The following is a 14746-nucleotide window of genomic DNA, read 5'->3' as shown; positions in this document are numbered from 1 at the left end:
GGAGGTGGCGTGGCAAGATGAAAAAGGCATCCTGCCCCCATCCACTTCGGCAGAGCTTCTCAAAGTCTCAAGCATGTCTTGGGAGCTTGATTCCTTGCTGTGGCTCACGCCTGTAATCCTGACACTTTGGGAGGCCAAGGCAGGCAAATTGCTTGAGCTCAGGGGTTTGAGACCAGCCTGAGCAACATGTCGGAACCCTGTTTCTACAAAAAATACAAAAATTAGTTGAGTGTGGTGGCGCACACCACACCTGTGGTCCCAGCTACTCTGAGACTGAGGTGGAAGAACTGCTTGAGCCTGGGAGGCAGAGGTTGCAGTAGGTCTAGATCAAGTCACTGCACTCCAGCCTGTGCAACAAAGCAACAGAGCAAGACTCTGTCTCAAAAAAAAAAAAAAAAAAAAAAGGTAAGGGTGCTGATTCCTGAGACCTAGCTTAGACTCATTGGGAATCTCTGAGAGCCCAGGAATTTGCATTTTTAACTCTATTCTCCCATATCCTGGGTTTGGAGAAGTGCTGCCCTCGGGGTGGCCAGGGTCCTCCCTGCTGCTGGTCACAGAGGCCACTGTGGGGAGAGGAAGCTCGGACACCCCAAGGCCCTTCTCTGGAGAAGGGCCTCACCTTCAAAAAGGCTCAAAAAGACCCCGGTTGCCTGATGCTCTGCACGGAGCTGTAAGTCCGCAGCCCATGCACTTGTGTACTCTGCTGGGTGCCTAGCTATCTTTCCTCGTTTGGGCAGAATCAGGGCCTGAATGCCACCCACCCCAGGAAGCCCAGTACAAGGCAGAGAGCCTTGTAAAGTCCCATTCCTGCCAGGCGCAGTGGCTCATGCCTGTAATCCCAGCACTTTGGGAGGCCGAGGTGGGCGGATCACCTGAGGTCGGGAGTTCGAGACCAGCCTGGTCAACATGGTGAAATTTTGTCTCTACTAAAAATAGAAAAATTAGCCGGCATGGTGGCGGGCGCCTGTAGTCCGAGTTACTCAGGAGGCTGAGGCAGGAGAATCGCTTGAACCTGGGAGGCAGAGGTTGCAGTGAGCCGAGATTGTGCCACTGCACTCCAGCCGGGGCGACACAGCCAGACTCCATCTTGAAAAAAAAAGTCCCATGCCAGTGGTCCAAACCTCACTGACCCCTAGGCACCCTCCCCTCAGAAAAATAAAGGCTTGCCGAGCACGTTGGCTCATGCCTATAATCCCAGCACTTTGAAAGGCCAAGGTGGATGGATCACTTGAGTCCAGGAATTCAAAACCAGCCTGGGCCACATGGTGAAACCCCATCTCTACTAAAATGAAAAATTAGCCAGGCGTGGTGCCACGGGCCTGTGGTCCTAGCTACTCTGGAGGCTGAAGTGGGAGGATTGCGTGATTGAGGCTGGGAGGTGGAGGTTGCGGTGAGCTGAGATCTTGCCACTGCACTCCAGCCTGGGCAACAGAGCAAGATCCTGTCTCAAAGAAAAAATAAAAATAAAAATAAAGACTTTGGGGCTGGCCAGACCAAACCATAGCCTTGGTCTTGCTAACTGCCTCCACCTTCCTGCCCTGAGGGAGTAGAGGATGACTCGGGTGGGGTGGTGGACGCTTGCTTCATCGTTCCCCTCCCCAGTGTGGCAGGGAGCCAGGAGCAGTATGACAACAGCTGGCCTCCCACTTCCCTCCCCGTGCACCTGTTTGGGGCTAAAGGGAGTGGGGAAATGGCTGGAGCACAGTGCCCCTCCAGCCCAGGATGCAGGATGCCTGGGGGCAGGTGCCGGTGGACAGTCAGTTCACTCCACTGACATCTGCTTCTGTCTCACTGTCCCTTTCTCCAGTTCTCAGGAGCCCTGGGACATCCCCCATGCCAAGATTTGGGAGCCAAGACAAAAAGCTGCCCAATTTCTTTCCCACTTGGCCTAGTTTTGTTTTGGCTGAGGGGAGCATCCCTTTCCCCAGGTGCGTCAATCCACTGAGATCTGGAGGGGACATTCTGGTGGGAATGGGATGGGCTTGAGCCCCTCCATGTCCCAGCTTTGAAGCCCACCCCAGACAGTGACACGCTCAGGCACACATCTATAGGTGAAGCAGCAGCTGCCCAGAGTTGGCTTGGGGGGGGTCCCTAGGCAGCCAGGGAAGCAGGGAGATGCTAACCCACCCAGCTGTCCCCAACCACCCAGCTGTCCCTGGCTTTGTAGGAGCAGCTGTCACCCAGCTCCCAAAAGGGTCAGGGGCAGAGGAGGCCCAGAAAGAGCTGGGGCTGCCCCAGGGAACAGGCTTACTCAGAAGTCATCGGAGGGGCCTTCTCTGCCCTGAACTGGTGGCCCCTTGGAGGGCTGGCTGCAGCCACAGGTGCCCCAGTACCCAGCCCTCCCCTCCTGCCTTCCCCCAGAGGCCATCACGCCTCCCCTTTCCGGGAAGGGCTGGGGATCCGACCACGTCTCCCTACCCCACAGACCGGGGCCAACAGCTCCTGTGGCCCAGATGTGTTGAGCCCGCAGGGAGGCCACTACGAGGGAGGGGGCGGGGGTGGTTTCCTCTGCCGCCTGCCGGCCCCAGCTCTTTCATGTTGCCGCCCACCTCATCCCAGCCCGGAGCCGAGCAGCTGGGCCGCTCCTACCCCCTCCCTCGGCCTCGCTCCCAGCTGTCTTTGGGGTGGGGCAGGGCAGCTGGGGAACAGCTGCAAGGCGGGAGCCTGGGGGGTGATGGGTGCCCCCTGCAACTGCCGGAAACGGTCTCTGGGCCAAGAAGGGAGTCTGAAGGGTGGGGGTGGGGAGGGCGAGGCCTAGGGGATGATCGGCTCCACCCCCTCTCCCAGCGCATCTGGCCGGGAGACCCCAGCTCAAAGCCCCCTCCAGCTTCAAAGGGCACCCTGGGGTGGGAGGCAGGAGACGAGGGTGGATGCCCTGACCCACTGAGTCCGCACCCCAGGGCCCCTCTCTCCAAGCTGTGACCCCTCATTCTAACCTCACCTCCGGGTTCTTACAGGCCCTGCTCACACTTGCCCACTCAGAGCCTGTCATTGTCAGCATGGCCTTGCTAAGACACCCTCATCTTCTCCCATCCGAGGGTGGGGGAGAACCAATTCGATTCTCAACTTCAGGACCCAGGACCCATCTAGCTGCCTGGGGGATTCCCTACCCCACCTCTGCAGCCTGTAAATTCTGGGGGAGGAGGCCCTGGAGGGAGGATCAGAGGCATGTCCTTCCCCAACCTCCCACTCTGGCCTACTAAGAAATGGGAGCAGGGCTGACCCTACAAAAGTGTGGGAGGTGAAGGAGCTGGAGTCATGATCCCTGGGTATCCCCAGACAGACATCACCACGCTACAGCCCCTCTTCTAAGGTGATCCCAGCACTTTGGGAGGCTGAGGCAGGAGGATCCCTTGATGAGACCAGCATGGGCAGTATAAGGAGATCCTGTCTCTACAAAAAATTAAAATATTAGGCTGGGCGAGGTGGCTCAGGCCTGTAATCCCAACACTTTGGGAGGCCAAGGCAGGCGGATCACTTGAGGTCAGGAGTTTGAGACCAGCCTGGCCAACATGGTGAAAGCCCAACTCTACTAAAAATAAAAAAAATCTGGGCCGGGCATGGTGGTTCACACCTGTAATCCCAGCACTTTGGGAGGCCGAGGCAGGCGGATCACGAGGTCAGGAGATCGAGACCATCTTGGCCAACATGGTGAAACCCTGTCCCTACTAAAATACAAAAAATTAGTCGGGCATGAAGGCACGTGCCTGTAATTCCAGCTACTTGGGAGGCTGAGGCAGGGGAATCACTTGAACCTGGGAGGCGGAGGTTGCAGTGAGCTGAGATCGTGCCACTGCACTCCAGCCCCGGGACAGAGCAAGACTCCGTCTCAAAGAAAAAAAAATTATCTGGGTGTGGTGGGCACCTGTAATCCCAGCTACTGGGGAGCCTGAGGCAGAAGAATCGCTTGAACAGGGGAGGCGGAGGTTGCAGTGAGCCGATATGGCGCCATTGCACTCCAACTGGGGTGACAGCGCGAGACTCCATATCAAAAAAAAAAAAAAAAAAGGTCAGGCACGGTGGCTCACGCCTGTAATCCTAGCACTTTGGGAGGCCGAGGTGGGCGGATCACGAAGTCAGGAGATTGAGACTATCCTAGCTAACACGGTGAAACCCCGTCTCTACTAAAAATACAAATAATTAGCCGGACGTGGTGGCCTGCACTTGTAGTCCCGGCTACTTGGGAGGCAGAGGCAGGAGAATGGCGTGAACCCAGGAGGCAGAGCTTGCAGTGAGCCGAGATCGCGTCACTGCACTCCAGCCTGGGCCACAGAGCCAGACTCCGTCTCAAAAACAAAACAAAACAAAATCCACAAAAAATTAAAAATTTAACCTGACGCGTTGGCATGTGCCTGTGGTCCCAGCTACTCAGGAGGCTGAGGCAAGAGGATCACTTGAGTGCTGGAGGATCCCTTGAGCCTGGGAGGCCAAGGCTGCAGTGAGCTGTGATTGCACCACTGAACTCGAGCCTGGGCGACAGAGCGAGACCCTGTCTCAAGTAAATAAAATAAAATAAATAAAATAAAATAAAGACCTGGCAAGGTGCCTTATGCCTGTAATCCTAGCACTTTGGGAGGCCGAGGTGGGTGGATTGTCTGAGGTCAGGAATTCGAGACCAGCCGGGCCAACATGGTGAAACCCTGTCTCTAATAAAAATACAAAAATTAGCAGGGCATGGTGGTGGGTGCCTGTAATCCCAGCTACTTGGGAGACTGAGGCAGGAGAATTGCTTGAACCTGGGAGGTGGAGCTTGCAGTGAGCCGAGATTGCGCCACTGCACTCCAGCCTGGGTGACAGAGCAAGACTCTGTCTCAAAATAAATAAAATAAAATAAAATAAAATAGTCTCCCTGCATGTTTTTGGAAAATTCTTCCTTGGAGGAGCTTTAGAAACAGTGGTCTCCAGAACCCGGATTCTGGTACTGGTTCTAGAATCCTCTGAGTCTTGTTTTTGTTAAAAAGGCAAGAAAGGAAATTGAGAGCACTCTTAGATTGCCTTTGTCTTTTTTTTTTTGTTTTGTTTGTTTGTTTGTTTATGGAGACAGAGTCTCGCTTTGTCGCCCAGGTTGGAGTGCAGTGACACAATCTCGGCCCACTTCAAGCTCTGCCTCCTAGGTTCACACCATTCTCCTGCCTCAGCCTCCCCAGTAGCTGGGACTACAGGCGCCTGCCACCACGCCTGGCTAATTTTGCCCAGCTAATTTTTTTGTATTTTTAGTAGAGACGGGGTTTCACTGTGTTAGCCAGGAAGGTCTCGATCTCCTGACCTCATGATCTGCCCACCTCAGCCTCCTGAAGTGCTGGGATTACAGGCGTGAGCCACCACGCCCGGCCCTAGATTGCCTCTGTCTTATACTCTGCAGAAGAGCTGGGGCAGGGCCTGGGGTTCAGGCTGTTTCAGGGCTAAGATTCCAGAATCTTCTTTGGAGGCTGGGAGGAATGGGAAATACTTCACAGTATGGGGCAGAGGCCGCTAGGGTTGAGGGGCTCATGGTGAGAAGGGATCTGCCTGGACCAGGAAGGGGCTGGCCCCAAGAACGTGAGTTTCTTCCTTCAGCTTCAGCTTCCGTCTTTCTTTCCTAACACTCTCTCCTTCTACCTGAATCCCAAAGTCTGTCTTCCCTTCCAGGATAGCATGTGTTCCAACCCTGCTGGAATTCCTGCACAGCCCACAACCTCAGGATGTCACTGTCACAGTGAAAGTCCTTCGACATAACCAATAGAAAGCTGATGGACAGAGCTCTGGTCTTTACCTTATCTATTCTCTCTCTTTTTTTTTTTTTTTTTTTTTTGAGACAGTGTCTTGCTCTGTCATCTAGTGGCCTGGACTTATCCCAGAGCTCTGCACTAGGGGGGTCTTCGAATGTTTCCTTCACGAGAGACCAGTTTTCTTTCACTGTTGTGTGGTTAATGCCTCTCAACTGTAGCAAACTGGGATATTTATGACTTCTCCTTGCACTAGATCTTCAATAATTGGCTCTTTCTTGAGAGAGGACCCATCTGCTCTGTGATATAGATTTTTTTATTATTATTATTTACACTGGCAAGCAGGGGGCGATATGTGAGTTGGTATGCAGCTTGTAGCATGGGGGCTTAGAGATGGCACAGAATGGCCGGGTGCACTGGCTCATGCCTGTAATTCCAGCACTTTGGGAGGCTGAGGCTGGTGTATCACCTGAGGTCGGGAGTTCAAGACCAGCCTGGCCAACATGGTGAAACCCCGTCTCTACTAAAAGTACAAAAATTAGCCAGGAGTGGTGGCAGGCGCCTGTAATCCCAGCTACTCAGGAGGCTGAGGCAGGAGAATCGCCTGAACCCGGGAGGTGGAGGTTGCAGTGAGCCAAGATCTCACCACTGCACTCCAGCCTGGGCAACAAGAGTGAGACTTTAGTCTCAAAAAAAAGAGATGGCACAGAATTCCATCTCAGAAGTAGAATGCGGGGAGGGGTGTTGCAAGAACTGAGTGTGAGGGTGGTATGAACTTCTGGTCCACCTGGAAAAAAACCAGCAGTGAATCATTTGACATATAAATGTCCTGGGCCGGGCGCGGTGGCTCACGCCCATGATCCCAGCACTTTGGGAGGCTGAGGCGGGTGGATCACCTGAGGTCGGGAGTTCGAGACCAGCCTGGCCAACACGGTGAAACCCCATCTCCACTAAAAATACAAAAATTAACCGGGCGTGGTGGTGGCTGTCTGTAATCCCAGTTACTCAGGAGGCTGAGGCAGGAGAATTGCTTGAACCCGGGAGGCGGACGTTGCAGTGAGCCAAGATTGCATCATTGCACTCCAGCTTGCATGACAAGAGTGAAACTCCGTCTCAAAAAAATACATAAATAAAAATAAATGTCCTGGCTGCCTGGTTGTGAATTGGGTGTTGCCATCAGACACTACCCATGTGCATGCCTGCTGCAGGGTACTGAGCTGGGAGGGGACATGGATGCAGATGGGCAGTTTGTGGCTTAAGAGGGACTTACCAGCCACACCAAATGCCAGTCCCGCCCGCTGCAGCTCCCTAGTCTCCACCCAGCACACCATATGCTGGAAGTCAGTCTGCCCACAACCTGCGTGCTTCCATGCCCCACTGGCTTTGGACTTGCTGACCCTCTGCCTGGACTGACTCTCTAGCCTCAAAGTCTCACCTCTGTGCAGCCCTCCTGGCCCCCGCCCCCTCTGCAGAGAGTGGCTAAGGAATAATGAGATGATGCATGTGAGCGCCAGGTCTGGTGCTGGCATAGGCGACTTTCAGGCATCCACAGCTATCACAATGTTTATGTTCCTTTGGGCCAGCCATACTCCCATGCATTTCGCTCCCTCACTTTGGATTTTAACTAATTGTGGTTCACAGGTTAAGTTGCAAGCTGCCTGGCTTAATGTCCAACTAGGCTGTGAGTGCCTGGAGGACGTAAATGTGAGTCAGCTCTGATTTTTTTTTCAGAGCCTAGCACAATGCCTGTATGTTTGTTTCATTCATTGATTCATCCAATAAGTCATTATTGAGCTCCTTATTGTTCCAGGCGTTGCTTCAATGTCAGGGATATAGCAGCGAACAAAACAAACTCTGCCGTCTTGGAACTGATCCTCTGTGGGGAAGAGCTAGACAATCAACCCTAAAGAAGTCACCATGAGAGGCCGGGCCTGGTGGCTCATGCCTGTAATCCTAGCACTTTGAGAGGCCAAGGCGGGCAGACTGCCTGAGCTCAGGAGTTTGACACCAGCCTGGGCAACATGGTGAAACCCCGTCTCTACTAAAAATATAAAAAAATTAGCTAGGCATGGTGGAGCATGCCTGTAGTCCCAGCTACTCGGGATGCTGAGGCAGGAGAATTGCTTAAACATGGGAGGCATAGGTTGCAGTGAGCCGAGATCACACCATTGCACTCCAGCCTGGGTGACAGAGTGAGACTCCGTCTCCAAAAAAAAAAAAAAAAAAAAAGTCACTGTGAGGCTGGGGGCTGTGGCTCACACCTGTAATCCCAGCACTTTGGGAGGCCAAGGTGGGCAGATCACCTGAGGTCAGGAGTTCCAGACCAGCCTGGCTAACATGGCAAAACTCCAGCTCTACTAAAAATACAAAAATTAGCCGGGCATGGTGATGCATGCCTGTAGTCCCAGCTACTTGGGAGGCTGAGGCAGGAAAATCACTTGAACTCAGGAGGCAAAGGTTGCAGTGAGCCGAGATCATGCCACTGCACTCTGGCCTGGGCAACAGAGCGAGACTCCGTCTCAAAAAAAAAAAAAAGGCCGGGTGCAGTGGCTCACGCCTATAATCCCAGCACTTTGGGAGGCCGAGGCAGGCAGATCACGAGGTCAGGAGATCGAGACCATCCTGGCTAACATGGTGAAACCACGTATCTAATAAAAATACAAAAAAATTAGCTGGGCCTGGTGGCAGACACCTGTAGTCCCAGCTACCTGGGAGGCTGAGGCAGGAGAATTGCTTGAACCTGGGAGGCGGAGGTTGCAGTGAGCCGAGATCACGCCATTGCACTCCAACCTGGGCAACAAGAACGAAACTCCATCTCAAAAAAAAAAAAAAAAAACAAGTCATCGTGAGTTGGTGATAAGTACAGTCCAGGAAGGCAAAGCAGGTGGGGGCACAGGGGATACCAGGAGGGGAGGGGGTGTGGAAGTGTTTATAGGGAGGACCGAGCAGTCTGGCTGAGGAGGTGGCATTGAGCAGAAACCTCAAGAATGTGGGGGGGCAAGATCTGGGGGATACTTGGAGCATGAGTGCTTCTGGCAGAGAGAACCAATGCAAAGGCCTCAGGCAGAAAATGTTTCAGAAACAGTCAGGGGGCGAGGGCAGCTGGAAAGCGTTGGGGGTGGGAGAGAGTAGCGAGTGATGAGGTCAGACAGGCAGTGAGGGGACAGGGCAGGGCACAGGCTATGGGAGGGGTTTTGCTTCTGCTCAAGTGATATTTGCTTGGCCGGGCGCGGTGGCTCACACCTGTAATCCCAGCACTTTGGGAGGCCGAGGCGGGTGGATCACGAGATCAGGAGATCGAGACCATCCTGGCTAACACGGTGAAACTCCGTCTCTACTAAAAATACAAAAAATTAGCCGGGCGCAGCGGCGGGCGCCTGTAGTCTCAGCTACCTCGAGAGGCTGAGGCGGGAAAATGGCCTGAACCCGGGAGGCGGAGCTTGCAGTGAGCCGAGATTGCGCCACTGCAGTCCGGCCTGGCGAGAGACTGTCTCAAAAAAAAAAAAAAAAAAAAAAAAGAGATATTTGCTGGATGAAGGGTTTCACAGGGAGAGGGTTAGAGGGTACCCGGCTGTCCTCTTAGGGAGGTAGGACTTGAAGCATGCCCTAAAGGAACGGAAAGCTCAAAAGAGGGGGCAGACATCCCAGGGAGGAGGTTGCTGTGAACACAGGTGGGAAAATGAAATTGTAGGGATTATGCTTGGGGGAGTAGTGAGAAGAGATTTGGGCACAAAGGCTGTGTGGAGTCCATGGCTGATAAGTCCATTAAAAAGGTTTGGGATCAGATCAGCAGGGCCTTGAATAACAGGATAAATGGTTTGGCTTGAGGGACCCACAGCAGCAGGGCCTCTGAAGGCATCTTAGCAGGGTACTGCATTTTAATAATGGCGCTAATCCCTCGAAGGAGGATCAGGCAGGGGAGTCCAGACCAGGCTAGGAGGCAGTGGGAGGGCCAAGGGAGAGACAGGTGGGGTTCAGGGTGCACCCTCAACCCGGTCTAAGGAGCGGGAAGGCAGGTGGCTGGGTGTCCAGGTCCTGCTGCTCAGCTAAGGGATGGAAGCCTGGATCAAGCTTTCCCCTTCCCTGCCAGCTAACCATGGGCCCCAGAGTCAGCAGAAAATCCCGGCTCCAGGGAGGAGGCAGCGTGGAGCCAGAAGCTGCTGAGGGAGCACTGGCAGCAAGATGCCATTGTACATCCGCAATCAAGATGCTTCAGAGGAAATCAAAAGCACCAACCGGGGAAATGATGTGTGCACTCTCTTTCTCTCAAACACACATACAAACTTCTGCCTCCAAAATGGGTCAAGTGAAGGCTGTGGGCGTGGGTTGGGGAGGGAGGGCTGGGAGAAGTGGGGGCCTGGGAGCCCGGGAGCAGGCTGGGCCCTGGTGCCCACTCACCCTCCTGGCATAGGGGATGGCAGCAGCTGCAGGGTGGGGCGGGATGTGAGGATAAATATACACCTCCCATGCATATGGATCATGCTCACAGCTGCCCTGCTTGCTTAGTGTTCATTAGGACCAACTGTTTCAGGAGCAGTGGCAGGCGGGCGGGAGAGGGTGATTTGCCCATTCACAGACTGGGGGTAGAGGGGCTGCCTGCAGCTGTGCAGATGCCTCCCCCACTGCCTGGAGCAGCATCTCAGCCCCTGAATGCCCCTTCCTCCTGCTTTTTCTTCTTCCGACCTGCTGCTATACCAGATCTGGAGGTCTCAGGGTGGGAAAGGGACCTGGGGCATGAATAAGGATGAAATCCAGGCTGCATCCCCATAGGAGCTGGGGAGAGTGAGGGGAGAGTTGGGCTGGATTGGATCCCTTGGTCCAGGATGGGCTGTTGTTTACAAACCAAAGCTTCTTATCCCCTTCTTCCCAGAAGCCATCTGTAGCATTCCAGCAGGAAAACGGCTTTGGCACTGTCCTCTGGAGGCTCGAGGGAAGCCCCATTCCTATGTGACAGCCCTAGACCAGGCTTGCTCTGTGCCTCCAGAGGGAATCCAAGGGGGCTGAGGTTGGTGGACCAGCATCATTCTGCAGGATTCTGACGTCCTGGCAGCAAGGAGGGCTAGGGAAGGAGAATGCTGGACTCCAGGCCGGGAGCAGGTGCTCCAGGTGGGCCTGGGCCTGGGCTGGGGGACAGTGCTGAAATGCAGGCCCAGGGAGGGGTCTGGCTGCTGTCATAGGCAGGGTCAAGTGTAGCTGTTCAGCTTGTGCCCTACCCAAGGGAACTGGCTGAGGGGGCTGCAGCTGGTGCCACACCTTGTACTCTGGTGTGGGGCATCATTTCCCACATGAGTCAGTGGTGGCCTGGATGACAGGCCTCTCTAGTGTTAGGAATGTGGCCAAGAGGGCCTGCCTGTGGACGGAGCCCGTGTGTCTCCTATGGTGAGCTCTTTCTCCTCCTGCTCCAGCGGTCTTGGGGGGCTCCTAAGGCTGTGCCTCCAGGGGGTGGCACAGGGGCTTCTGAGCCCTGGGTGGGAGTGGAGGCAGCTGATCCCAGGCCAGAGCCCCAACTGCAACAGCCTCCCCAGGCCCTTTCCTTGGTTGTAAGGGTGGGGCTGGGCACCTCCTGCCCCCTCTACTGGTGGCATCCAGAGCAGCAGCTGACTCTGGGACCCCAGGGCAGGGTCTTCTGGATCCTGAAAACAGGGTGAGTGGCAAAGAGCGAGGGCTGCCTCTCGCCTACCTCCTTGGGGTGACATCACGGAATAAAATGGGCTTTCAGCGAGTGGGCTGGCGGGAATCACAGTCAAGCCATTTCCTAGCTGTATGACTCTGGGCAAGTGACTTAACCTTTGTGAGCCTTGGTTTCGTCATCTGGGAACTAGGGACAGTAAACAGCTATCTTGTAGGGCTAATCAAAGGATGAGACCCACTAATGATTCAAAGGAGAAGCAGTTGGCTTAGCTAAATGGGATTCTGACCGCAACCCTGTACCTCTCAGCTTCAGGTATCCAAGCAAATTCTCCCTGCCCCCTCCTGGACACAGCTTGCTTTCTGCAGTTCTGTCATTAATATTTCATTTCTTTAGCAAAGGCTTTTTGTCCCTAGGACACTGCTATTCGCTCTGGAGAAGAAACCGCTCCGTGTTCCTTCGTGCAGAAGGATTCCTTAGCTCCTTTTCTGAGAGCAGAGCATTAGGAGCCAAAAGCAAACAGGTATTGTGGTATAAATTTGGGACCCAGCAGTGAAACAGGCCTGGGTTCAAATCCTGACTGTGCCCAGTTCTTCCTGTGGAATCATGGGTGAGTGATTCAAATTCTGTGAGCCCCATCCCCATACTGTGAATGACAATACCTACAGTTAACAGTGTCTTTGCGAGGATTAAATAAGATAACTGTGAAGTACCTGGTGCAAGTGGCTACCTCCTTAACTCTTTTCCCCTGGTCTGACACTGTGGGGGCCTGGTTGTTGGCTGCACTTCCACGCCTGTGTGTGGTTGGTTCTGGACACGCACACACCAGTGCTGGACCAGCAGAATGTCTGCAGGGAGCCAGGGCTCTCTTTCTCTCCTCCCTGCCCCTGCTCCTGGTGGCTGCAGCTTCTCTGTGTTTTGCAGTGTTGGAAAAGGAAATTACAGAACAGATTGCAATTAACGGGGATGAGGGGGAGACAGGGACAGAGGCCCTGAGATGCAGCTTGACTGAGAGATAAACTGTGTTTGCACCTGGGGCCAATCAGGATCCTCTGATAAGAGCCTTTCCCACTTACAAATCTAAGCAGGAGGTGTGGTTGGGGTGGCCCTGGGAGTCCTGAAGGGAGGGGGCTGCTGGCCTTGAAAGTCACAGAGCCACATGGGAGGGAAGGTGGGAGGTAGAGGTCTTGGGGGCCTGGGAAGGCCTGGACTCCAGACCTTCTGCCAGCTGTTATATTTGCTACCATTGATTTAGCACCTACTACTCACTGTACAGTCATCTCATCTCATCCTCTTGACAACTGCACAACATGATTATTCCCTAAATTTGAAGATAAGAAACTGAGGGCCAGGCACGGTGGCTCACGCCTGTAATCCCAGCACTTTGGGAGGCCAAGGCATGTGGATCACCTGAGGTCAGGAGTTCAAGACCAGCCTAGTCAACATGGTGAAACCCCATCTCTACTAAAAATACAAAAATTAGCTGGGGATGGTGGCACATGCCTGTAATCCCAGCTATTCGGGAGGCTGAGGCAGGAGAATCGCTTGAACCCGGGAGGTGGAGGTTGCAGTGAGCCGAGATCGTGCCACTGAATTCCAGTCTGGGCAGAAGAGCGAAACTCCGTCTCCAAAAAAGAAAAGAAAAGAAAAAGAAACTGAGGCGTGGATTGTTCCTTCTATGTGCTAGGTATTGTCCTAGATCTAGGCACTTTGTTTACATGAGATCTCCTTTAAATCTCCCTATGCTGGCCTAGTCAACATCAAAATGCTGGGATTACGGGCATAAGACACCGCGCCCAGCCACACTTTTTAATTGTACTGCGCTGTCCCTTTTTTGGGCAGGGAGTGCTGGGAAGGGTTTTGCCAGATTTATCAAAACAAAGCCAAAAAGCTAGGATGTCGAGTTAAATTTGAATTTAAGGTAAACAATGCATTTTTCGGCCGGGCGCGGTGGCTCACGCCTGTAATCCCAGCACTTTGGGAGGCCGAGGCGGGCCGATCACGAGGTCAGGAGATCGAGACCATCCTGGCTAACACAGTGAAACCCCGTCTCTACTAAAAATACAAAAAATTAGCTGGGCGAGATGGCAGGCGCCTGTAGTCCCAGCTACTCGGGAGGCTGGGGCAGGAGAATGGCGTGAACCCCGGGGGGCGGAGCCTGCAGTGAGCTGAGATCGCGCCACTGCACTCCAGCCTGGGCGACAGCGAGACTCTGTCTCAAAAAAAGAAAAAAGAAAAAAAAACAAAAAAAAACCAATGCATTTTTCGAGTGTTATACTGATGTCCCAAATATTGCATGGGATATACTTGAATTAAAAACTATTCATTGTTTATCTGAAATTCAAGTTTAACGGAATGTTCTGTAATGTATCTAGCAACCCTAATTCTTCTTTCTCCTGCTTCCAGCTACCAGCTAGTTCTGCCCACAGCTTGCTCTTTAAAGGCCGGGCACAGTGGCCCACGCCTGTAATCCCAGCACTTTGGGAGGCCGAGGCAGGCAGATCACGAGGTCAGGAGATCGAGACCATCCTGGCTAACACTGTGAAACCCCGTCTCTACTAAAAATAAAAAAAAACCCCAAAAGTTAGCCGGTGTGGTGGCAGGTGCCTGTAGTCCCAGCTACTAGGGAGGCTGAGGCGGGAGAATGGCATGAACCTGGGAGGTGGAGCTTGCAGTGAGCCGAGATCGCGCCACTGCACTCCAGCCTGGGCGACAGAGTGAGACTCTGTCTCAAAAAAAAAAAAAAAAAAATTAGCCAGACATGGTGGTACATGCCTCTAGTCCCAGCTACTTGGGAGGCTGAGTTGGGAGGATGGCTTGAGCCCAGGAGGTTGAGGCTGCAGTGAGTTGTGACTGTGCCACTGCACTCCAGTCTGAGTGACAGAGCGAAATCCTGTCTCAGAAACACAAAACGCACACACACGCACAAATGGTGAGGCCCTTTGGGACCAGCTGTGCTGCTGTGTCTCTAGCCTGCTGAAGGGACAACGAACTCTTCTGCTCCAGAAGGCAGAGCCCGGGACAGCTGCCAACTCTGCACCTTCCATGTAACACTGGGCAGGTCTGTTCCCTCTCGGAACCCTCTGTAAATGGAAGATCCAATATTAGGTACTATGTAACTGCAAGTCTCCCTGCAGGCCCTAACTTTGCTAATTATTTCTTCTCCCTTTTTCCTGTCTGTCGGGCTGGACCTGGCCAAGGATGAAACCCAGTCTATGTTTGTGCTGTGTGAGCAGAGGACACCCAACACCTGGGGCAGGGAACCCAGGGGAGCAGTGCTCGTCAGAGGCTGAGGGGGGGAGGCTGGGCAGAAGGAGCACTCAGAGGCTGGGGGCTGAGGCTGCTGGGAGATGAGCCATTGACAGATTTTTTTTTTTTTTTTTGCGAAGGAGTTTTGCTCTTGTTGCCCAGG

This window comes from Nomascus leucogenys, chromosome 3 (assembly GCF_006542625.1).
Source record: "Nomascus leucogenys isolate Asia chromosome 3, Asia_NLE_v1, whole genome shotgun sequence".
NCBI classification, from domain to species: domain Eukaryota; kingdom Metazoa; phylum Chordata; class Mammalia; order Primates; family Hylobatidae; genus Nomascus; species Nomascus leucogenys.
This window is presented reverse-complemented; position numbering follows the sequence as displayed.